Source organism: Musca domestica, unplaced genomic scaffold (assembly GCF_030504385.1).
Source record: "Musca domestica strain aabys unplaced genomic scaffold, Musca_domestica.polishedcontigs.V.1.1 38, whole genome shotgun sequence".
NCBI lineage: Eukaryota > Metazoa > Arthropoda > Insecta > Diptera > Muscidae > Musca > Musca domestica.
In genome coordinates, this window is record NW_026712324.1 from 5,049,415 (window position 1) to 5,075,575 (window position 26,161).

Below are 26,161 nucleotides of genomic sequence, written 5' to 3' on the forward strand. Positions count from 1 at the left end.
AAATTAGAAATATTTTTTCTTATAATAATAACAAGTTAAAAAGTATCAGTCAGTTTTGCCGACAGATGTATACCCTCTGCCAATGTTCGATTATTTAAATATATTTTTATACCCTCCACCATACATAGTATGGAGGGTATATTAAGTTCGTCATTCTGTTTGTAACTCATCGAAATAATCATTTTAGACCCAACAAAGTATATATATTCTTGATCAGCGTAAAATTCTAAGACGATTTTGCACTGTCCCTCTGTTGTAATCACGCTACAGTCTAAACGAATTAAGATAGGAAGCTAACATTTTGCACAGATCTCTCTTTTGTCTGCAGGCAGGTCAAGTTCGAAGATGATCTATATCGGTCCACGATATCGTATAGCCCCCATATAATGGTACCCTCCAATATTCGGTATTTTGAAGATGTTAGCCACATTTTTCAATGGAATTGTCTGAAAATTCACACAAGTAGTTCCTTGTGAATACTTTACCCCCTGAGAGAGAATTGTCTATATAGGTCCACGATATCGTATATCTCCCATATAACGGTACCCTCCGATATTCTGTATTTTGATAACTTTACCCACATTTTTCAACGGAATTGTCTGAAAATCAACACAAGGAGTTCTTTGTAAGCATTTTACCCCCTGAAAGGGAATTGTCTATATAGGTCCCCAATATCGTATATCCCCCATATAACGGTACCCCCCGATATGCAGTAGTTTGATGATTTTAGCCACTTTTTCCAATGGAATTATCTGAAAATCCACACAAGGAGTTCCTTGTGAGTACTTTACACCCAGACATAGATTTGTTTTAATAGGTCCACAATATCATATATACCCCCATATATCGGCACCTTCCTATATTAGATATTGTAAAAATTTTAAAAAAAAATTAATGGATTTTATTTTTTTGAAAATTTTCTAATTCGTTCCAAATGGTGAGGGTATTCAAAGTTCGGCCCGGCCGAACTTACTGCTTTTTTACTTGTGCATTTCGTATCGGACCTAAGTAAATATGATATCAATATTGGTAAGTGCCAGGTTTGGAGTCTACCAGAAGAAATGGTCCGAACTCTACCATTTTACAACAGATCTTGTGTTGATGGAAATATTGAGATATACCAAGTCTGAATTGAATCGGATATTAATTTCGCATTATATGACCTTCGTGGATATTCAAAAATTTGACCCTTTGTGGGGGAGGTACCAGAAGGAGTTGACTGATATATCCACCCATCACAGCATATCTTGTGTTAGTAGAAATAATGGGGTGTGTGAAATATAAAGAAACCCGAACGCTTATTTCTGATTTTAAAATTGTTTTGGTTATTCAAAACTTTGACCCTTTGTTTGGGAGATACCAGAAGAAATAGTCTGATCTTTACCATCTTTATAAAATATTTAGACGTACTAAGTCTGAATGGAATCGGATGCTAATTTTTCTCTTCGCGAGTTTCATGGATATTTAAATTTTTGACCCTTTGTGGGGAAGGTACCGGAAGTAGTGGACCGATATATTGTGGGGGGATACCAGAAGAAATAGCCCGATCTTTACCATCTTTATAACAGATCTGGTGGTGATGAAAATATTGGATGTTAATTTTCCTCTTTATGAGTTCCATGGATGTTTAATATTTTGACCCTTTGTGGGGAAGGTACCAGAAGTAGTGGACCGATGTATTCAATGTTCACACCAGATCTTGGGCTACTAAAAATATTGAGATTTGTGTAATTTGAAGACAATCGGTCTCTTACATCACGTTTTATAAGATTTATAATTATTCAAAATGTTGACCCTTTGTGAGCGAGATACTTGATGGAGTGGATTTTCGCACCTGACCTTGCACTGATTCATATATTAGAATTTGCAAAGTTGAAACCAAATCAGATCATCCTTTCCTGTCTGTGCAGTAAAATACTTTTTTTGAACATTTCGACCCTTTTTTGGGGGAGGCATCAGAAGGAGTTTAGCGATTTTGTCCATCTCCGAACTCAATCTAAGTTTGATAATAATGTTAGGATGTACCAAGTTTGGACCAAATCGGATACTCGCTTCGAGAGTTATCGTGCGCACCAATCAGCCAGACAGACGGACGGACTGACATCGCTAGATCGACTCCAAATGTCCTGAAACGGATTTCCTCCAAAGAGACCTAGGGTCAAAAAGCGTTATTTCGATAAGGCACGTTTTGGCCGTATCAAATGCTATATACCCTCTCTGGCCATATGGCTGAGGGTATAAAAACTTCAACTTCTTAGGGTTTTTCTTCCAACTCCTTTTCTTTTTTATTCTTCAGAATATTGCATATTTCTTGTTCTGCCAATGTTATTGAACCATGATGACAAGCACAAAAAATTCCATTGAAATGTGAGCAGAATATGGCGATTGCACTCGAATAAACTTTATTGAAAATCTCTATAAAAGTGCAATTTTACAAAACAAAAGAAAAGAAAACAAATAGTCAAGAAATGCAAAATAAAACAGCAAGCTAAGTTATTTATCAGCAAAAATGTACATTGGGCTGTATTCAATATGAATAAGAAGAAAAAATGAAATTTTTGTTATTCATTCTTCTGTAAGAAGACCTTCGGGTTTTCTATGAGAAGACCTTTTGGCCTTCTATGAAAGAGAGAAGACCTTCTTGTCTTCTCTGAGACGAAAATCTGGACTTCTATGTCCTTCGTGTCTTCTATGAGATTTATTAATTAATCAATGATCAGTGATATATCTTAAAATATTGAAGCGATCAGATAAAGTACTCTAAAAGTTCGAAAGTTGGGCCACTGGTGCTGAGTTATCAAGAAAAGTGTTTAGCTGTACCAAAAAAGAATATGGTAGTGTTGTTGCTTTTGTACACAAAATCCACTGGTCTCTTGCTTCTGCAGGTTTTCTCTTCTTTGATTTTGTTCGCGATCACCTCGCCTCTTCCACATTTCACAGTATCACTGCGGTTTGCTGTCACAAAACAAACTCCCACTCTTCGAGTAATCTCGTTCGCGCTCAAAATTCATTCCCGAGTGAAAACGGGCAAATCTGTGATCTGAAACATACTATTTTTATTCTCTTGAAATTCTCATACTATTTTTATTCCCTTCAAATAATTTATATACCCTCTAAGATTACTATTTGAATGTTCCGAAAGGGTACTAATTTTGTCTGCGAATTCGTCATTTTTCGATCCTAAATGTGAATAATTTCGCTTAACGAAAAAATCTTCAACATAGGATCCCGTCTTGACATAAGCCACTTATAACATCTTCGCCTGAGGGTACCAGCTACATTTGATATTTCGAATTTCAAATTTTGAAATATCAATTCAATATTTCAACTTAATTGATATTTTGAAGATCCTGGAAACTTTTGGAAGCAATAACTTCTTAGTGGATATATTCTCACAACATTTTCTCCAAAATTTTGAAGCTTTTATGTAAGCAATGCACCCTAATGTACAATTAAAGGCGCATTGTAAACCACTCTGCCGACAATAATTTAAATTTATTTTTAAAGTTTTTAAATGTCAAAGTGTTAATTACAAATCTTTGAATGTATGTGCTGAATCTATTAACAAAATCGTGATTCTATTTCATGATTCACTTTTTTTTGCATTAGACGTTGTATAACTAAAACCTAGGGTGTCTTCACCTTCACCAATTTGGTAGAGTCGTGACTATGCCAGTAGTGACAATAGGAAACTTATTTGAAACTTATTTAAAGAATATTAGTTTTCTGGAAGGATGTTGAAAATGATCGTAACGACCATCTAATGGTCTTCTACGAGAAGACTTTTTGGTGTCTTTCTACGGGGGAACTTTTTGGTGGCGTTCTGTGAGAAGACCTTTTAGTGGCCTTTTCGTGTCTTCTCTGAGAAGACCTTCTTCTACGAGAAGACCGACTTCGTGTCTATAAGAGGACCGTCCTAGTGTCTTCTATGAGAAGACCATACGACCTTCTACGAGAATACCTTCTGGTCTTGTATAAAAACACTTCCTGGTTTTCCAAGAGAGTACCTTCGTGTCTTCTACGAGAGGACATTCGTGTCTGCTACGAGAACACCTTCGAGTCTTCCCCGAGAAGACCTTCTGGTCTTTTCTGAGAAGACCTTCTGGTCTTTTCTGAGACGATCTTCGAGTCTTCTATGAGACGATCTTCGTGTCTTCTGTGAGAAGACCTTCTGACCTTCTATGAGAAGACCATCTGAACTTCTGTGAGAAGATCTTCTGGCCTTCTGTGAGAAGATCTTCTGGCCTTCTACGAGAAGACCTTCGAGTCTTCCACGAGAACACCTTCGAGTCTTCCACGAGAAGACCTTCTGGTCTTCTCTAAGACGATCTTCGTGTCTTCTCTGAGACGATCTTCGTGTCTTCTCTGAGATGATCTTCGTGTCTTCTATGAGAAGACCTTCGTGTCTTCTGTGAGAAGACCTTCATGTCTTCTGTGAGAAGATCTTCTGGTCTTCTGTGAGAAGACATTACGGTCTTCTGTGAGAAGACCTTCTGGCCTTCTGTGAGAAGACCTTCTGGCCTTCTGTGAGAAGATTTTCTGGTCTTCTGTGAGAAGACCTTCGTGTCTACTACCAGAAGACCTTCGTGTCTACTACCAGAAGACCTTCTTGTCTTCTACGAGAAGACCTTCGTGTTTTCTACGAGAACACCTTCGAGTCTTCCACGAGAAGACCTTCTGGTCTTCTCTGAGATGATCTTCGTGTCTTCTATGAGAAGACCTTCGCGTCTTCTGTGAGAAGACCTTCTCGTCTTCTGTGAGAAGACCTTCATGTCTTCTGTGAGAAGATCTTCTGGTCTTCTGTGAGAAGACCTTCTGTGAGAAGACCTTCTGTCCTTCTGTGAGAAGACCTTCTGGCCTTCTGTGAGAAGATCTTCTGGTCTTCTGTGAGAAGACTTTCGTGTCTACTACCAGAAGACCTTCGTGTCTTCTACGAGAAGACCTTCGTGTTTTCTACGAGAACACCTTGGAGTCTTCCACGAGAAGACCTTCTGGTCTTCTCTGAGACGACCTTCCCGTCTTCTGTGAGACGACCTTCGCGTCTTCTATGAGAAGACCTTTGTGTCTTCTATGAAAATATCTTCTGGTCTTCTATTAGAACACCTTATAGACTTCTATTAGAAGAACTTTCGGTCTTTTATTAGAAGACATTCTGGTCTTCAATGGGAAGATTTTGGGGTCTTCTATGGGAAGACCTTGTGGTGTTCTCTGAATCCACTTTCTGGTCTGCTCTGAGACGACCTTCTGGCCTTCCCTGAGGTGACCTTCTGAAGAGAAGACTTTCTCGTCTTCTATGACAAGACCCTCTCGTCTTCGAAGAGATACATGATACGACATTCCGGTCTTCACTGGGACGACACTTTGGTCATCTCTGCGATCACTTTTTGATCTTCTCTGATACTATACTTTGCTCATCTCTTAGATGACCTATGGGTCTTCTCTAAGACAAACTTCTGGTTTTCCCTGAGTTGAGCTTCTGAAGAGAAGACCTTCTCGTCTCTCTATGCGAAGACCTTTTCGTCTTCTATGAAAGACCTTCTCGTCCTCTATAATAAGATTTACTCTTTTTATGAGAAGACCTTCTCGCCTTCTATGAGACGACCTTAGGGTCTTCTCTTCTAATCTTCTATTGCAATACTTTCTGTTCTCCTATGAGAGGATTTTCCGGTCTTTTATAAGGAAGCCTCCGCTCTTCTATGAAAATGCCGTCTGGCCTTCTATGATATAACCTTCTGGTCTTCTAGAAAAACCTTAGGTTCTTCCATGAGAAGGCCTTATTATCTTCAATTAGAAGAAGTCCTGACCTTCCTGAAGGAGAACACATAGTCTTTTATGAGATCATCTGATCGTCTATGAAAATAATGCTTTCTTTGCTAATGTCCTTATGAATTCTATGAAAATACTACCCTGTCTTTTATGAAAATTCTGTATTGTCATCTTTTAGAAGATACTTACGTCGCTGTGAAATGAGAACTTCACATTATAAACACAGGTACATATTACTAATGTATTATTCACATTGTCATTTTTTGTAAGTACCTGTCATATTAATTATATGCACATCATCAAACGATGTAAAACCGGTTCCTCGATTATTCCATATTTAGAAAGAAAAAAAACTCAATATTTTTTTCATTTTTGATGTTCATTAAAGCTTCTAAATGAATGTGTAATTTCTTCATTCGGAAATCTTACTCTAATGTGAACAGCCCAAGCAAATGTAAATTACAATTGACTTGTCCCAAAAGCATGTAGGTCGTAGTCGTTTGTCCACTGTCCATATTTTCCATAGCTTAAGTTATGACCCTCAGAGCGTGCGTGTGTGTGTGTTTCAGCCCACAGTAGACTTTTACTTGTTTTACATGTCAACTGTTTAGCTGGTCAAGTAAAGAAATGTGGAAAAATATTAAGCTTTATAAAATTTCTAAAGCCATTAAAAAATGTTAAGGGCTATATGCATTGAGAATTTCCGCTTAGCAGTTAAACATTTCGTTTAATTAAAAAAAAAAAGAAAAAAAAAAAAAACTAAAAAAATGTTTATGGTCATTATAAATGTTGACATTTGCAATTGTTTGCATTTTCGTAAAAAATTGTTTTGATTTTTAAATGGCTTTCTTCTGAAAGTTTTCAAGTCGTATTCTCTTTGACCCACTGTTCTCAATTTTAAATGTGAAAAATTAAAAAAAAAATTCTGACAATGAAGTCTTTGGCTGATAAATAAAAAATAATGAATTTAATTATTAAGACTCGAAGTTTGATGATGGAAATATGGAGGTTTGTATTTGGCATGTGGGTTTCGTTCGATGTGTGTGTGTGTGTGTTGAATGTTTTCTCAATTGTTTGTTGTTGTTGTGGTTGTTTTATTTATTAAGCAAGTGTGATTGAAATCTATTTTTATGTAATTAGTTGATCTTCACACCACAACCCACATCTGTCAGAATGGAATGGCGATAACAATGTTATCTTTATGATCATCTGACAAAGAGAAACAGAGTTGATGCAGTAGAAATGGATTCAGTTCTTTTGCAAAATAATAATTTGAAGTTCACAGAGAAAAGCTTTTAGGGAGTTAATTTATTTATGTGGAAGCTATGTATGTGCTATAAAATAAAAAAAATAAAAAAAGCAACAACATATGCAATTTCTGACAATATTTTTTTTAATGACCAAAAAGTAGATTTTTAGGACAATTTTTTAATTTTATCCCTAAAATGAGTTTTTAAAATGAATGAATTCTTAGCATCTAAGTAAGACTTAGATTGTTGATTTTTTTATCATAAAAAAGATCCAATAAGACCCATTCGTTGACTCGCATGAGTTTGACCAAAAAAAATCTTCATAATGTTGAACCACTTGTCGTTTTTCTAAAAGATCACCTACTGACAGTTTTCAAATGATGCCAGACCACTTATCGTCTTTCACAGATGGATTACTTTCTGGCGGTCTCTCTATATCTCTCTGGATAGGGAACACCTCAGTCGGTCTTCTTCAAATTTGTGGATTCCAGCCATTTCTCTTCCCCCAACATTAAATTTAGTACCACTATCCATCAGTAACTCTCATTCCAAATTTCAGAATTCTAGCTCATTCCGTTTGTCCCATAAAAAGTATTAAATATTTATACCCTCAGCCATATGGCTTTAGAGGGTATATAGGGTTGCCCATATTCGACGGACCCATCTGGCAACGCCATAACTTTTGACAGAGATGTCACAACGCTTTATGACATACCGCGTTTGAAGCGTCAGTCCAAGCAGATTTTTACCATGAACCAATACACGCCACGCGAGCGCTCTGAAATAGTTGAAATTTACATTCAACAGAAGAAGTCAATTGTGAAAACTCAACGTGCTTTTAAAACATTAAAACATGTGAGAAGTGCGCCTTCTAAGAACACCATTAAGAGTTTATACGAAAAATTTTCGACTGGTAAGGCTCTTTCCAATCCGAAGAAGCCATATAAATGTCGACCAAGGCGATCGGTGGAGAATATCGCTGCCGTACGAGCCAGTGTTGAGAGGTCCCCAAGAACATCCCAAAAACGCCGTTCTCAGCAGTTGGGCATGGCTCGGTCCACTTTACAACGGATTATTCGCATTGATTTGCATTTGTTCCCGTACAAAATTCAATTGACGCAAAGAATGTTGCCTGCGGACAAGCCTCGTCGATTGGAATGGGCCCCAAGGTCCGTCGAATATGGGCAACCCTGTATATCATTTAATACGGTCAAAACGTGCCTCACCGAAATAACGGTTTTAGACCCTAGGTCTCTTTGGACCAAATCCGTTTCAGGACATTTGGAGTCGATTTAGCGATGTCCTTCCGTCCGTCGTCTGTCTGGCTGGTGCGCACGATAACTCTCGAAGGGAGTATCCGATTTGACCCAAAGTTGGTACAGAGTTGGCTCGGAGATGGACAAAATCGGTCCACTCCTTCTGGTACCTCCCACACAAAATGTCAAAATTTTCAAAGAAAATAATTTATTGCACAGAAAGAGAAAGGATAATCCGATTTTGCGAAAATGGACAATATCGGTCCACTCCATCAGGTATCTCCCCCACAAAGGATCGAAATTTTGAAAAATTACAACTCTTATAAAATGTGATGTAAGAGTCCGATTGTCTTCAAGTTTCCCACATCCCAATAATTTTATTAAACCAAGGTCTGGTGTGAAAATGAAATGTATCGGTTCACTCCTTCTGAAATGTCGGAATTTTCAAAAAAATATGTTTTGCACAGAAAGAGAAATGATAATCCGGTTTCGCTTCAACTTTGCAAATCCAAATATTTGCGTCATTGCTAGGTCAGGTGCGAAAATTGACGATATGGATATCTGGTACCTGTCTTACACAAGCTCGAAATTTTGAATAATTACAACTCCTATAAAATGTGATGTAAAAGTCCGATTGTCTTCAAATTTCACACATCCCAATAATTTCATTAACTCAAGATCTGGTGTTAAGATGGAATATTTCGGTCCACTCCTTCTGGTACTTGCCTCAAAAAAGGTCGAAATTTTCACGAACACGAAATTAATATCCGATTCCATTTATATTTGCCACATCTGAATATTTCTATCAACACAGAATCTGTTATATCTGGTACCTTCCCCACAAAGGTCAAAGTATTAAATAACCAAAACGTTTATAAAATCCGAAATAAGCATCAGATTCTCTTTATATTTCACACATCCCATAAGTTCCACTAACAAAAGATATGTTGTGAAGATGGATATATCGGTCCACTCCTTCTGGTACCTCCCCCACAAAGGCTGAAATTTTTGAATATCCACGAAGCTCATAAAATTAACATCCGATTCCATTAAAGTATACGAAGTCTCAATATTTCCATCAACAAAATATCAGTTATAAAAATTGTAGATATCGGACCATTTCTTTTGCTACCTGCCCGTATGGTTCAAGATTATGAAAACCAACAAGATCAAAGAAGGCGAAATAAGCATTCAAAACTCTTCAAATTTCGCAAATACAAACATTTTAGCTAATACAATATCTGTTGTGCAGATGATATATATCTGTGAATCCCTTCTGGTACCTCACTCACAATATTTCAATATATTTTTATCTGTCATAACAAGTCAGCGATTCTTTACAACTTGCTATATCCAGAAATCTGACATAAATATGAAATTTATGATTTTCCATAAATTGGATATAAATGTTCGATTTTCGTGTAATATTGTATATGAAGCATGAAAATGAAATACTTCCATATCTGGCACCTCGCGCACTTTTTCAAAAATGTTGTAATAATTATCACACATATCATATAAAGTGTAGGAAGTATTCGATATGGTCCAAACCTGGCACGTCGTAATATTTATTTAGGTTCTATTCGAAATGGAAAATATTGGTCCATTCCTTTGGAACCTACTCCAAAGTTGGATAATCATAACTCAAATCCAAATAAATTTATATTATTGAAAATTGGCTGAGGGTATACATATGTCGCAAAACCGACTGATACTTTTTAACTTGTTTTAAAAAATATTGGCTTTCTTCTCAGTACCTGAGAATCCATTGTGACTCTAAATAAAATATTGTCATGTTGAATAAATACCATCCATCCAATCAATCAATTAATCATTCAATTATTGTTCAGCGATGACTCAATCTGCCAAACCGGACACATATAGAAACAACAGGTATTTTAAATGTTTTGTTGATAGAGACCAAGCCAAAAAAGCAGCTTTTCATAAAATATGGTTAATAATTTAAAAATAGATAAAAAAATAAATGTCTAAACTGATGATGGGATTAAGCAAAATAACTTTATACTACAATTAAAAATAATAAATTAGATGTATTTTTCTTGGGTACAAAAATGGATATGTGTGCAAATTTAAATAGCAAAAATTAATAATAATTAAAACCAGTAAAGAAAGTCTTACAGTCGAGCGGGGCCGACTTTATGATACCCTACACCACTTTGCAAATTTAGTAGAGCTGCGCATGACAATTAAATGTTTTTATTGGAGAATTCAATCATACTCGGTAGTATTATAATTATAATTTAAGGTTCAAAGAACTAAATATGCCGAAGCATTTGTATCTTTTAAATTCGGACTTGTATTGCCCATTTTGTGCACAATTAATTTGAAATCGGATAAAAATATATATGGGATATATCCAAATCGGAACCGATCTCGATAAAATTTGGCAAAGATATTTCTGAGCTGTATTTGATATATTTCTCTGAATATCATTATTATAGAGTGCATATTACGGCTGTAGGTAACAAATATGACAAATCGGATGAACAGTATATATGGGAACTATAGCTATATCTGAACCGATCTTCACCAAATTTGACATACTAGCTTCTAGACTCAATTCTGTCGTAAGTGCCAAATTTAATCCAATTCGGGCAAATATTAGACGTTTGGTGCACAATCCAAGGTAAATCGGACGAAGTTATATATGGGAGCTATATCCAAATCTGAACCGATCTCGATAAAATTTAGCAAATGTATTTCTGAGCTGTATTTGATATATTTCCCCAAATATTGTTGTTACAGAGCGCACATTACGGCTTCGGAGGAGAAAAATAACAAATCAGATGAACAATATATATGGGAGCTATTGCTATATCTGAACCGATTTCGATCAAATTTGGCATACTTATTTTGAGGTCCAATCTGATCGTACGTGCAAAATTCCATACTATTCGATCTGATATTACACGTTTGGTGCACAATAAAAAGCAAATCGGACGAAGATATATATGGGAGCTATATCTAAATTTTGACCGATTATCTCCAATTTCAATAGGGTTCGTCCTTGGGCCAAATAAATGACTTGTGCAAAATTTCATATGGATAGGGCAATAAATGCGAACTGTACATGCGAACGGACGGACATGCATAAATCGACTCAGAATGTGATTCTATGCAGATCATCAAAATGAACTATGGGTCTATCTTGTTTCCATTTGCCTGTTACAAACAAATGCACAAAGACATAATACCCTGACCACCTTGTGTAGGGTATAAAAAGAAGTGATAATTTTTAACCCAATTTGATGGAGTTTTTTAAGTTTAAAAAATTAAATTTTTCATTGTCTAATTATGAAAATATTAATGCAAAATTTGCAGTTAAATGTTTTCAATATACAATAACACAACAAGTTATTATTAAAACTTCATAAAAACAAACATAATTTCCATGACAAGCCAATGATAAATTACATCACACCATATGTAAACTTTTTGTGGGTTTGATTTTAATAATTTAAAAACCCCCCTTCAGAGGGGTGGTAAAACCAAAACATTTAAACAAACGTCACAACGCGGCTTTTTTTGCGAGCTCATCCAAATCGGAGCATCTCTGCGAAATGTAGCACGCGATTCTGACTGATGAGTAGGCAGGCAGACAGATAGTCACAGAATTATTTACTCAATTGTTTCACCTACTCTTCGCCACTTTATTTGTTTTGTTGTTGCCACAAATATTTAAAATATTTCAGTTTTTTTTTTTGCATTGCTTTCCTTGACTTTTTTATTTATTGTGGGTATTTTTTTTTTTTCATTTCGTTTTATTTTTCACTTGTTGTTTTACGAATTATCACCAGAGCGTTGAAACTGAAGCGTAGCATTTCTTAGATAATTTAATGCATGGCGAATTATATAAATCAAAGCAAAAAAAACTGAGAATTGAGTAAATAGAAGAAATTAACATTAGCTTATGAGGCAATCTGAGTCTACTGTAAATTCTTGAGTGATTAAAGAACATTTATTGGTTGGGGTGTGAAAAGAATTTTGGAGAACCTTTTTCTGTCTTTATGAACTGCGAACTTAAGTCCAAAAGTATGACTTTAATGCACACAATTTGTATTTAAAAGGATTTGTTTAGCTTAGGATTTATATGAGACTACGATTGTGGAGTCTATATATATATAGATATTTTTTTTTTTTTGACCAAATCCGTTTCAGGACATCTAGAGTCGGGGTGTTTGTCTGTCTCTCGGCCTGGTTGGCTTAAGCGCAAGAGAGCTCATATTATTATCTAATCAAGATCGAGTTCGGAAATGGACAATATGTTGGTTCACTCCTTCTGGTACTTCGTCAACGTCTGGTAAAACGTCAAAATTTTTAAAGAAATTAAAAGTCTCATAGGAAGGATAATCAGATTTCGTTCAGAAGTTGCATATCGTTGCTAGTTGAGGGGTGAAAATGAGCTCACTCGTTCTGGTACCTCTTCCACAAATCTTGGAAATTTTGAATAATCACAACTCTTATGAAATGAAAGCCCAGTTGTTTGGCGAATTTGGCAAATCCCAAGATTTTTAAGGACACAAAATCTGGTGTGAAGCTTTAAACAGAGATTATTAACTAAGAAAAAGTATTATTACATCATCTACGTCCTGCGAAAAATATTACTTTTAAAGTCGCAGCTTTTGTGTTTGGTTTCTTGGTAAATACAAGTCACAATACGTTGGTGTTTGAATAATCTCTGTTTCGAAAAAGTGGGTGGGTGGCCTTAGAAGACCCCTTAAACGTTATTCTACCTATAGAAGACCTCTAAACGTTTTCTGTCAAAATTGACTACTCTGAAAGGTCTGCTAGCAAAATCTCTCCTGACATTTAAGACTATTAAATGCTCTTCTGGCAACAAAAACCCAAAAAAAAAAAAAAATACGTGTAAGAGGTCTTCTAGTTCTAGAGGCGTCTTGCCTTAAAATACCTGTAAAAGGTCTTCTGACCGTGGAAAATATCTCTTTACCAAATAATATATTTATTAAGAATATTTCGCACCAATAAATAATCAGCAAAAATGCATATCTTAACATGAACATGCCATAGGAAGTAAGAACATAAAATCCTGTCATAAAGAGCGAAAAAAATAAGTATAAATAAGTAAAAAAGCAGTAAGTTCGGCCGGGCTGAACTTTGAATACCCTCCACCATTTGGAACGAATTAGGAAATTTTCAAAAAAAATAAAATCCATTAAGTTAAAATCTTAAAATACCGAATATCGTAAGGTGCCGATATATACGATATTGTGGACCTATATAGAATAATCTATGCCTGGGGCGAAGTACTCACAAAGAATTCCTTATGTAGAATTTTTTGACAATTCCGTTGATAATTGTGGCTAAATCATTAAAATAACGAATATCGTGAGGGGCTATACGATATCGTGGACCTATATAAACAATTCTCTGTCAGGGGGTAAAATACCCACAAGGAGCTCCCTGTGTGGAATTTTAGACAATTCTGTTCAAAAATGTCTCTAAAATCATCAAAATACAAAATATGGGGGTCCATACGATATCGTGGACCTATATACACAATTTTCTTTCAAGGGATAAAATGCTCACAAAGAATTCCTTGTGTAGAATTTCAGACAATTCGTTTGAAAAACGTGGCTAAAATCATCAAAATATCGAATATCGGAGGATACCGTTATATGGGAGCTATACTTTATCGTGGACCTATATAGACAATTCTCTTTCAGGGGGTAAAGTGCTCACAAGGAACTCCTTGTGTAGAATTTTAGACAATTTTGTTCAAAAATGTCTCTAAAATCATCAAAATACCGAATATGGGGGGAGGGTCTATACGATATCGTGGACCTATATAAACAATTCTCTTTCAGGGGATAAAGTGCTCACAAAGAATTCCTTGTGTAGAAATTCAGACAATTCCGTTGATAATTGAGGCTAAATCATTAAAATACCGAATATCGAGGGGTACGGTTATATGGGGGCTATACGATATCGTGGACCTATATAGACAATTCTCTTTCAGGGGGTAAAGTGCTCGCAAGGAACTCCTTGTGTAGAATTTTAGACAATTCCCTAAAAAAATTGATGAGTTTAGCATCAAAATGCCGAATATCGGGGGTATGGATATTTGAGGCCTATACGATATCATGGACCTATATGACAATTCTCTTTCAGGGAGTAAAGTGCTCACAAGGAACTCCTTGAGTGGAATTTCAGACTATTCCATTGAAAAATGTGGCTAAGGTCATCAAAATACCGAATATGGGGGGCTATGCGATATCGTGGACCGATATAATTCATCTTCGAACTGGACTTGCCTGCAGAGAAAAGACAGATCTGTGCAAACTTTTAGCTTCCTATCTTAATTCGTTTTGACTATAGCGTGATTACAACGTCCGTCCGTCCGTCCGGACAGGGCTAAATCGTCTTAGCATTTTACGCTGATCAAGTATATATATACTTTGTTGGGTCTCAAATTATTATTTCGATGAGTTACAAACGGAATGACGAACTTAACATACCCTCCATACTATGTATGGGGGAGGGTATAAAATGTAATTGATTTTATTTTTATGATTGGTAGTCGGAGGGCACACCATGTTCCGTATGTTTGTATTAGACACAATGTTTTGTCTTAATGGTAATACTGAGGGTAAGCGGGTGTTATAAGTAATTCTGTGTGGCTTTTCTTAGAGGGCTTGTAAAATACAGGTCTCTGTAAAATACCGCTAGAAGGAATATTGTCAACAGTAGTCCTGTAGAAGGCGTTCTATTCTGTCTATGTCTGTTTCTATCTCAATATATATTAGGAATTCCTTATATCATGAGAATACTCTGAAGTCTTCCTTTTGTGGAGGTCTTATAAAAAGCTATTAGCCAGGTGAATTTCCTAAAATGATCTCCCGACTATTTTGATAAAATTCATTTTTTTTTTCATTTCAATAACTTCACAACTATACTAATTACACACTATTTTAAATTTATTAAAGTCAAACATTTTAAAACCCTAATTGGTTGCACCTCTTAATTTCCTCCCAAAAAAAAAAAAAAAAACGAAACATTAGTTCATTATGTCAAAAATAAATTGCTAATTGATAAGAAACCAAGAAATTGCCATTATTCACTATTCAATCAAGTTTTCTGCTTATTATGTCTGGCTGTCGGTTTGTTTCGTGAGCGAGTGAGTGTCATAATTTGTGTGTGTGTGTGTGGTTGTTTTAATTTTTATTTTGATTTGTATGTTCGTGTGTCTTTCACCGCGCACATTCACTTCGTCTATGAATCACCCACCTCAAAAGTAATAAAAATAAATAAATATCCAAAAAAAAACTCTCTCGAAAAAGTTTACAAACCTGTTAACTTAATTCCATGAATTCCCATTTGCGTCTGTAAAATATACAATAAATTGTACGTTTAAATATTCTTTTTTTACAACTTTGGTTTTAAAAACGAAAAAATTAAAAAAGAAACAACCAAAGCGAAACAGAAAAACGCATAGCTACTTATCGAATGCATTCATTTAATGCGGTTGGAAAAATGAGGCCAACTGGCCACTGGCATAAATATTTAGTGAGGTTATTTCATTTGAGAAGTTTCAGTTTTTTCATTGCTTTCAAATGAAGCAACTGAAGTTTTGCATATTTTTCTTTGGAACCAAGGAACTTTATTAAAATTAAATATGGAACGATGGGCGTTTAACCATAAAAATGGTCCCATAAATAAACAAGTAAAGAAAGTCCTAAAGTCGGGCGGGGCCGATTTTATGATACCCTATACCACTTTGCTAATTCAGTTGAGCTCGACTTAATAATTAAAAGTTTTTTTATAGGAGAATTCAATCATACACGCTATGATTATAATTATAATTTAAAATTCAAAGGACTAAATATGCCGAAGCATTTGTATCTTTTAAATTCGGACTTATATTGCCCATTTGGTGCAAAATTAATTTGAAATCAGATAAAGATATATATGGGAACTATATCCAAATCTGAACCGATCTCGATAAAATTTGGCAAAGATATTTCTGAGCTGTATTTGATATATTTCCCTGAATATCGTTGTTACAGAGTGCATATTACGACTGTAGGTAACAAATACAACAAATCGGATGAACAATATATATGGTAGCTATAGCTATATCTGAACCGATCATCACCAAATTTGGCATACTACCTTCTAGACTCAATTTGGTCGTATGTGCCAAATTCCATCCCATTTGGACAAATATTAGACGTTTGGTGCACAATAAAAGGTAAATCGGACGAAGTTATATATGGGACCTATATCCAAATCTGAACCGATCTCGATAAAATTTAGCAAATGTATTTCTGAGCTGTATTTGATATATTTCCCCAAATATTGTTGTTGCAGAGTGCATATTACGGCGGCGGTGGACAAAAATAACAAATCGGATGAACAATATATATGGGAGCTATAGCTATATCTGAACCGATTTCGATCAAATTTGGCATACTTATTTTCAGGCCTAATTTGGTTGTATGTGCCAAATTCCATCCCATTTGGACAAATATTAGACGTTTGGTGCACAATAAGAGGTAAATCGGACGAAGTTATATATGGGACCTATATCCAAATCTGAACCGATCTCGATAAAATTTAGCAAATGTATTTCTGAGCTGTATTTGATATATTTCCCCAAATATTGTTGTTGCAGAGTGCATATTACGGCGGCGGTGGACAAAAATAACAAATCGGATGAACAATATATATGGGAGCTATAGCTATATCTGAACCGATTTCGATCAAATTTGGCATACTTATTTTCAGGCCTAATTTGGTTGTATGTGCCAAATTCCATCCCATTTGGACAAATATTAGACGTTTGGTGCACAATAAGAGGTAAATCGGACGAAGTTATATATGGGACCTATATCCAAATCTGAACCGATCTCGATAAAATTTAGCAAATGTATTTCTGAGCTGTATTTGATATATTTCCCCAAATATTGTTGTTGCAGAGTGCATATTACGGCGGCGGTGGACAAAAATAACAAATCGGATGAACAATATATATGGGAGCTATAGCTATATCTGAACCGATTTCGATCAAATTTGGCATACTTATTTTCAGGCCTAATTTGGTTGTATGTGCCAAATTCCATCCCATTTGGACAAATATTAGACGTTTGGTGCACAATAAGAGGTAAATCGGACGAAGTTATATATGGGACCTATATCCAAATCTGAACCGATCTCGATAAAATTTAGCAAATGTATTTCTGAGCTGTATTTGATATATTTCCCCAAATATTGTTGTTGCAGAGTGCATATTACGGCGGCGGTGGACAAAAATAACAAATCGGATGAACAATATATATGGGAGCTATAGCTATATCTGAACCGATTTCGATCAAATTTGGCATACTTATTTTCAGGCCTAATTTGGTTGTATGTGCCAAATTCCATCCCATTTGGACAAATATTAGACGTTTGGTGCACAATAAGAGGTAAATCGGACGAAGTTATATATGGGACCTATATCCAAATCTGAACCGATCTCGATAAAATTTAGCAAATGTATTTCTGAGCTGTATTTGATATATTTCCCCAAATATTGTTGTTGCAGAGTGCATATTACGGCGGCGGTGGACAAAAATAACAAATCGGATGAACAATATATATGGGAGCTATAGCTATATCTGAACCGATTTCGATCAAATTTGGCATACTTATTTTCAGGCCTAATTTGGTTGTATGTGCCAAATTCCATCCCATTTGGACAAATATTAGACGTTTGGTGCACAATAAGAGGTAAATCGGACGAAGTTATATATGGGACCTATATCCAAATCTGAACCGATCTCGATAAAATTTAGCAAATGTATTTCTGAGCTGTATTTGATATATTTCCCCAAATATTGTTGTTGCAGAGTGCATATTACGGCGGCGGTGGACAAAAATAACAAATCGGATGAACAATATATATGGGAGCTATAGCTATATCTGAATCGATTTCGATCAAATTTGGCATACTTATTTTCAGGCCTAATTTGGTTGTATGTGCAAAATTCCATACAATTCGGGCTGATATTACACGTTTGGTGCACAATAAAAGGCAAATCGGACGAAGATATATATGGGAGCTATATCTAAATTTTGACCGATTATCTCCAATTTCAATAGGGTTCGTCCTTGGGTCAAATAAAAATTCTTTGCAAAATTTCATCTGGATCGGGCAATAAATGCGACATGTACTTTGTTTACAAAAATACATGGTCAGACGAACAGACGGACGGACGGACATGCATAAATCGACTCAGAATGTGATTCTATGCAGATCATCAAAAGGAACTATGGGTCTATCTCGTTTCCTTCTGCCTGTTACAAACAAATGCACAAAGACATAATACCCTGACCACCTTGTGGTGTAGGGTATAAAAATTATGTTTCTCATCTGCTTTGGCTAGTATATATAATTCTCGTATTCTTCAAGAGTACGAAAAGTACTAAAAAGCACATAAAAAGCAATATAGTAATTATTAATAATAACAATATAGTAATTATTAATAATTAATAATAGTAAGTAATTAAAATCTAGAAGTACCAAAATATTATTGATATTCACTCCGGATGTTGAAATATGGATAGGATGGCAGTTCCCAACATTTTTACTTGAAGGGTACGAATGGTAGCAAAAGGCAATAAATTGTACAATTTTTTTTATTGATTGATCAATAAGAGCTAAGACATTTTGCTTGGAGGTAACTCTGGATGTGGAGGAGCGAGTAAAGTTGGCATTTCTGAAAATACGCTCTATAAGGGACCGAAAATATTAAAAGGTACAATGTTGTACTAACATTGTTATTGAGCGATTGAAAAAATGCGATTGCAGCTGAAAAATAATCGGAGTTATGTAACTTTGTACTGTGGGCGTATGAGATTAGGAAATGGTAAATTTTTCATAATTGTGTTCCGCTTGGGTGAAAAAATTAATTTTTTTTTAGATAAGTGTAGACTTGATAATTGAAAAGTGCTAAATGGCTCAAGAGAGGCACACGCTTGAATGAGATAAACGTAATTTTTGGAATTTCGTACCTTAAGGGCACCGAACATACTTAAAAATAAAAAATTATACAGTTTTGTTATGAAGAGATTAGTAAACGATACAATTTTGGAATTTTGCACAAGATTCACCACTCTCTACGAAAAGGACTGATATAACTCGGATTATTTGGACGTTGGTAATATAAGATTTTCCCAACTGTTGAAAGTACAAAATGGTGCAGCATTTTTATTGGCCGATCAATCGATTCCACTTGGTGAAAGAAGACTGATTTTTAACAAGTAAATGACCGTGCCGAACCTTGAATAGCCTCCACCATTTGGAACGAATTTGAAAATTTTCAAAAAAAATCAAATCCGTTAAAAATTCTGTTAACATCTTTAAAATACCGGATATAGCCGTTATATTAGGGTCTATACGAAGACATGGACCTACATAAGCCATTATAATATTCAAATACGAAACTTGAAGAAAAATTCGATGAATATGGAGTTACCGTTTTATCGGGGCTATAAGAAGACTTGGACCTGCATAGACAATTTTCTGTCACAGGCTGTAGTACCTTTTAGGAACTTCAAATACGAAATTTCAAACAATTTCGATGAATATTGCACCTAAAATCGTCAAAATACCGAATATACCTCCCTATATTCTGATATATGGGGCCTAAACGAAGACCTAGACCTGCGTAGACAATTTTCTGTCATAGAAAACTCTTAATACGAAATTTGAAACAACTCCGGTGAATAATGTTGCTAAAATCATCAAAATACAGAATATTGGGAGATAACGTTATATGGATGCTATACTAAGACATGGGCCTGCATACGCAGTTTTTATTTATGTCATAGGCTGTAGTACCCATTACGAATTCTAAATACGAAATTTGAAACAACTCCGGTGAATAATGTCCCAAAATCTTTAAAATATCCAATATCGGGGGGTACCATTGTTTGTGGGCTATATGATAACGTGGACCTATATAGACAATTCTCTTTTAGGGGGTGAAGTGCTTGGAAGGAACTTCAAATGTAGCTAAAATCATCAAAATACCGAACGTAGGGAGCTACCGTTATATGGGGGATATACGATATCGTGAACCTATATAGACAGTTCTTTTTCAGGGGGGTAAATTTTTCAGAAGAAACTCCTTTTTTGGATTTTCACACCATTTCATTGAAAATTTTGGCTACAATCATCAAAATACCGAATATCGGGGGTACCGGCTATACGATCTCGTGGACCGATATGGCCCATCTTCGAACTTGACCTGCTTGTGCAAAATTTTAGCTTCGTATCTTTAATCGTCTTGACTCTAGCGTGATTACAATAGACAGACAGGTCTTAAATCGTCTTAGAATTGTACGTCGATGAAGAATATACAGGGTGAGATGAAAAAACTGCAACCAACTGCAGACTGCTGTCATTTCTAAACCACCCGTCCAACAGCTGTTAAAATTTTTCCTGTAACAACTCATTATATTGTTTACAAGCGTTCAAAAGCATTTTGGTAAAACATATTCCATTCGACAAATATTGAAAAATGAGCTCAGGGTAAAGCCATTGAAATTCCAAAAAGTGCAATAACTTACACTGAAACAGATAGAAAATAGACTCAAAAGAGCTAAAGAGTTGCTACGCTTGGCCGAAAGTGGTAAACTGCCGAATTTGGTTTTCTCCGATGAGAAAACATTTGTTGTCCAGCAGTTTGTAAACAAACAAAAGGATCGTGTTTACTTGCCAAAGAGGTCAGCTGAAAATGTGCACCTTCGGTTGGCCACCAGAACTCAAGCGCCGGCCATTGTCATGGTGTAGGCTGCCATAACAGCCGATTGTTGCTCTCTGTTCATATTAATCGACTGTGGTATTAGAATAAATGTCGAATATTATCACGAAAATATTCTGGGCACGCACGCATTTTGCCCGCAGACCTTGGACATTCCAACAGGACTCAGCACCATCGCACTCAGCACACGCCACCTAAGAATGGTTACAAAATGAGGTTCCTCGTTTCATTTCCAGCGCACAATTTCCACCAAAATCTCCGGATACCAATCCGTTGGACTATTGTGTCTGAGGTATTTTGGAATGCAAATTTGGCACTAAAAAATACTAAAGTTTCGATCACCAAAAGCAATCGCTTCGCCGGGAATGGGCCAAATTACGGCAGAGCAATATTCGGGCAGCGTGTGACGTGTGACAATATAAATTAAAAAAAAAATAAAATTATGGCGTTTGACTTTGTTGCAGTTTTTTATATCTCACCCTGTATACACTTTGCTTTGTCTAAAATTATTATTTCGATGAGTTACAAACGGAATGACGAATTTAATATACCCTTTACACTATGTATTTTGGAGGGTTTAAAAAATCACAATTTTTATAATCAAGCTGAGGCCGAATAATGCGCTCAGGTGATACACTGGTGGCCAAAACTAAAGCAACTGAAATTACAAGGAGAATGAATGCCCTGTAACTTTTTCAAAAATTAAGAAAATGAGAAAGTTTTTCTTGTGTTAAATTAGGTACTTTATTCACTTTTTAAAAACCTAAAACATAAAATCAAAATTCATTTTTATATAAAAAATAATGTTTGGTAAAGTCAATTAACTCGATTTTGGCTTGGACAAAACAAAAGCAACTCTGTTGTACATTCATATAACCGCTGCAATTTCAGTTGTTTTTACTGTGATATTTATCGCTTTTTGCTTCCTTCGACAATTTCGCTTGTCATAAATCCTTTTTGAGAAGTTTTTTACAACAGTATGTGTTTTTCTTTTCGTTTTTTAAGTACTGCCCAAAAAAAATTTAAAAATGACTAGAAGCAAATACAGTACCTGAATAAAACAGAAAATTATCAGAGACTATCAAAACCACATATCACAGAAAATGATTTCCGAGAAATATTTCATAAACATTTATGTGATTTCATAATTATTTCTGTACACTAAGTCAGTTTTTTGAAACTGGATCAGTAGTAACAGTCTATAACGGATGAAGGCCATGAAAAACTTCAGCCCGTACTGATCCACAAATTGTGAGAGAAATAAAAAACAACTATTTAAGAGTTCAACTGGATTGGTGAGAGAGCAATCATTGGATATAAGCTCGAGATCAGTGCGTAGACGAGTAGTGGCAGCTGGTCTGCATGCCCGTAAGACATCAAAAAACCATTTATATCTGAAAAAATCAAAAAGGCTTTCGGAAACGATAATATTAAGTGGAATCAAGCTCAATGGAAAAAATATTATTTCTGGGATGAGTCTACGTTTAATATTAAAGGCTCAGACGTGATCTATTTTACGGTGAGAAGGCCAAAAAATGAAGGACTCAAGCCGCAGTGTTGCAAAGGTACAGTGAAGCATGAGGGAGGGTCAAAAAAGGCGGGGCGCTGTTTTTCTTTCTATGGACTTGGGCCTATCCATAAAATAAAGGAAGTTGTGGATCGGTTTGTTTACAAAGATGTGTTGGACAATTCAATGCCTCGTAGGCGTGCAGCTGCTATCAAAAATAGTGGTTATGCTATCGACTACTAGCCAAAATTTAATTATTTTAAAATAAAAAATCAAAAGTTGCTTTAGTTTTGACCAAGCAAAAATTGGGTCATTTTAGTTTTCCACATATTATTATACCCTCCACTTTGGAAAGGAGGGTATATTAACTTTGTCATTCCGTTTGTAACATCGTTAAATATTCGTCGTAGACCCCATAAAGTATATATATTCATAATCAGCATAAAATTCTAAGTCGATTTAACGATGTCCGTCTGTCTGTCTGTCCGTCTGTCTGTCTGTCTGTCTGTCTGTTGAAATCACGATACAGCCCACATTATATGACGTAGAGCGCCAAAATTTAGCAGAGCAATTGGTATTGTGTCTAGGATGGTTGGTATTGAAAATGAGATATATCGGTCCACGTTCTGGTATAGTCCCCATATAACGGTACCTCCCGATATTCGGTATTTTGATGATTTATGCCACATTATTTAACGGATTTGTCTGAAAATTGGTATTTGTAGGTCATAATGGGTCCCTGTATGTGTGGCAAAACATAGCATGTATAGGTCCACGTTTTGGTATAGCCCCCATATAACGGCACCTCCCGATATTCGGTATTTTGATGGTTTTTGCAATATTTTTTCACTGATTTGTGTAAAAATTGGTATTTGTGAGTCATAATGGGTCCCAGTTCGTGTGGCGAGTCATTGTAATTATAGGTCCACGTTTTGGTATAGCCCCCATATAACGGTACCTCCCGATATTCGGTAATTTGATGATTTTTGCCCCTTTTTTTCACGTATTTGTCTGAAAATTGGTATTTGTAGGTCATAATGGGTTCTAGCTCTGTTGGCGGAACCTTGTATGTGTAGGTCCACGATTTGGTAGAGCCCCCATATAACGGTACCTCCCGATATTCGGAATTTTAATGGTTTTTGCCACATTTCTTCTAATGTTTCCTTTACCCTAAGGTGGAGGGTATTAAAAGTTTGGCCCGGCCGAACTTAATGTTTTTTTACTTGTTTTTCGTTCAAAATTATTTTTGTACTTTTATTTTTAGTTTCTTAAAAGTGAATTAAACCCCTCATTTAAAACTGGAAAAATAATTACGATTTGTTTATTTTTGTAAAAGTTACACTACATTTATTGTCTTTGCGATTTAAGTTGCTTTAGTTTTGGCCACCAGTGTATATCTGTCAATCCGACTACTGCTTTCAAATTTGTAAATAAATTAATCCAAGTTTATCTCTTGAAGTTAATTCCAATAAAATTAATTTCAATATATTTTTTTTACATATATAATAACGATTGCATTCACAACTACATTCCCAATATTTTTTTTTATTTATGACAAGGTTTCAATTTTAATTTTCTCACAACTTGTTTTCATCGCCACTTAGCACGTTTTTGAAATAACTGAAATAAAAAGTTTAATTTTCAATTTGTATTTCTAACACCATCTTTAAAACTCCAACACTCTTTTCCCAGCGGACCCTATTTTCATTCTTTTCTTATAGGGTACTACCTATTAGGCACTGTTTTTGCATTGGCACACATAACGGTTTAATTAGTTTTAAACGGAAATTCGTATGGAACGAAAATATTAATTATTTGTTTCTGTTGATATTTTTATGGGCATGCTACTACAAGTGTTGTGTTTGTTTGTTTGTGTTTTCATTCTTCTTTGTTGCGATATTTACTTTTCTTCTCATTAATAATTTGCTAAAGAATTTTCAGCAAAAAAAAAAAAAAAGCTTCTTTAGCAGGCGTTTTTTCCGATCTTCGACACTTTGTTCTATTCACTGCACTTGTTCACTCACTTGCTATATATCTGCCGCTGTTTGACATGCAAATACGTAATTCTAGCGCTTCATTCACTTGGTAGGCTTTTTTATGTTATGTTTGTTTGTTTTTTTTTTTTCTTTTTTCGTTGTATTCTTTTCTAGTATTTTTTTCCTTTAGCTGAACATAAGTATGGCACACGCTACCGCCGCCTATCCGTGTCGTACCGTTTAATTTTTATTTCAGATTCTTATTATTACTACTTATTTATTTTACTTTATGCGATCGTTTGCGCCTGATTACTTGAAATAATAACAACAACCCGCAACAACAAGCTCCCGATCGTTTTATGCATGTGCCGTTCGTTCCGAATGTTGTGTGCTCAGTAGAGCAGCGTCAAACCGTAACTAAGAATCTTAAGTAACAGCAAGCGAAGAAACTTAAGTAAGAAAAAAAAAAAACAACACAGCCCAGCATTTCGACAATAAAAAAAGCTCTCTGAGTGAGAGCATAAACAACGAGAAGTCAATTTGTTTGTCAATGGACGGTACAGTGGGACAGAAGCAGTGTGACCAGATCTAAAATAGTGTTGCAGCCAAAAATGCTAAAAAATGCCAAACAAAAAATTAAAATGCCAAAAAATAAATATAAATACGTTATTGTAATAATATATATAATAATATAAATATATAAATACATTATTATAAAGTATGTATATATATATATAATATAAATACATTATTGTAAACCCTGTAACACTATGTGTTGGGGGTATTAACAGTTTGAGTGGGGCAAAAATTATGTAACACTTCGAAATTTTTGCTTCCCACATAGGAAAGTATATATTGATCTTTCAATCTCGCTGATCTGAAGCGATGTTAATTTGCAATCACGCTACAGGTCACACTTATACGCCAATCGACGCGGAAATTAGCATGGGGCTAGATCTTAGGACTGGCCAGAAGCTTTCCAATTTGGATGGTCATCGGATAATTTTGAGCGGATGAAATAGACCATAAGTTTTGTGTTAAAAAAAAAAAAAAAAAAAAAAACAATTTTCCCATTAAACCGGCAATATTCTTGATCCCGGTGAAATAGCAAATAGACGAAAGATCAATTCTGATCGTTACGCAGATGTCGATAGTGAAGATATCGGCTATATATAGCGACATATATTCCCTAGAATGCTTATATCTCAAAAATCGTTAATCTGATTTTGAAAAATCTTGTCAATTCAGAATGTCGTCTTCACAGGAAAGAAAAAATCTAAACAAAAACGCATGAAAGGATCCCAAAAAAGACGAGAATATTGATTTTTTTTTTTGCATTTCTTTGATTGAAATTTGCATTTTGTCACATTTTTTGTCGCATGAGATATTTTCATTTTGACTTACAATATTGAATTTTACATTTTGTAATATTTTTACTCCTTACAACACTATATAGTTAGGATATTATATACAGGGCACATTTATGGCCCGATCCTCACGAAATGTTGGATGGAGGTGAAGTTCGTGTCAGAATAGAAGCCTGGTGTTTTTGGAGATGATCGTAAAATATTTAGGGGTTTACATGGACCAAAAACTGAAAGTTTTCTGACACGTCATA

The 26,161-nt window shown here is 35.3% G+C and overlaps 1 protein-coding gene across 5 annotated transcripts in view; it reads right to left on the minus strand.

The window, feature by feature from the left end:
- The window catches only part of LOC101896632 (uncharacterized), a 43,874-nt gene extending 18,900 nt beyond the window's left edge, over positions 1-24,974 (minus strand). Inside the window, exon 1 of one of the 5 annotated variants that reach the window (XM_059126370.1) lies at positions 24,592-24,974. The gene's annotated coding sequence lies outside the window, so the exon portion shown is untranslated. Of the gene's footprint in view, positions 1-15,600; positions 15,635-24,296; positions 24,436-24,471 lie in introns of those variants that run through there. The other 4 variants (XM_059126371.1, XM_059126372.1, XM_059126373.1 and 1 more) reach the window with 4 other exon arrangements.
- Positions 24,975-26,161: the final 1,187 nt, after the last annotated feature.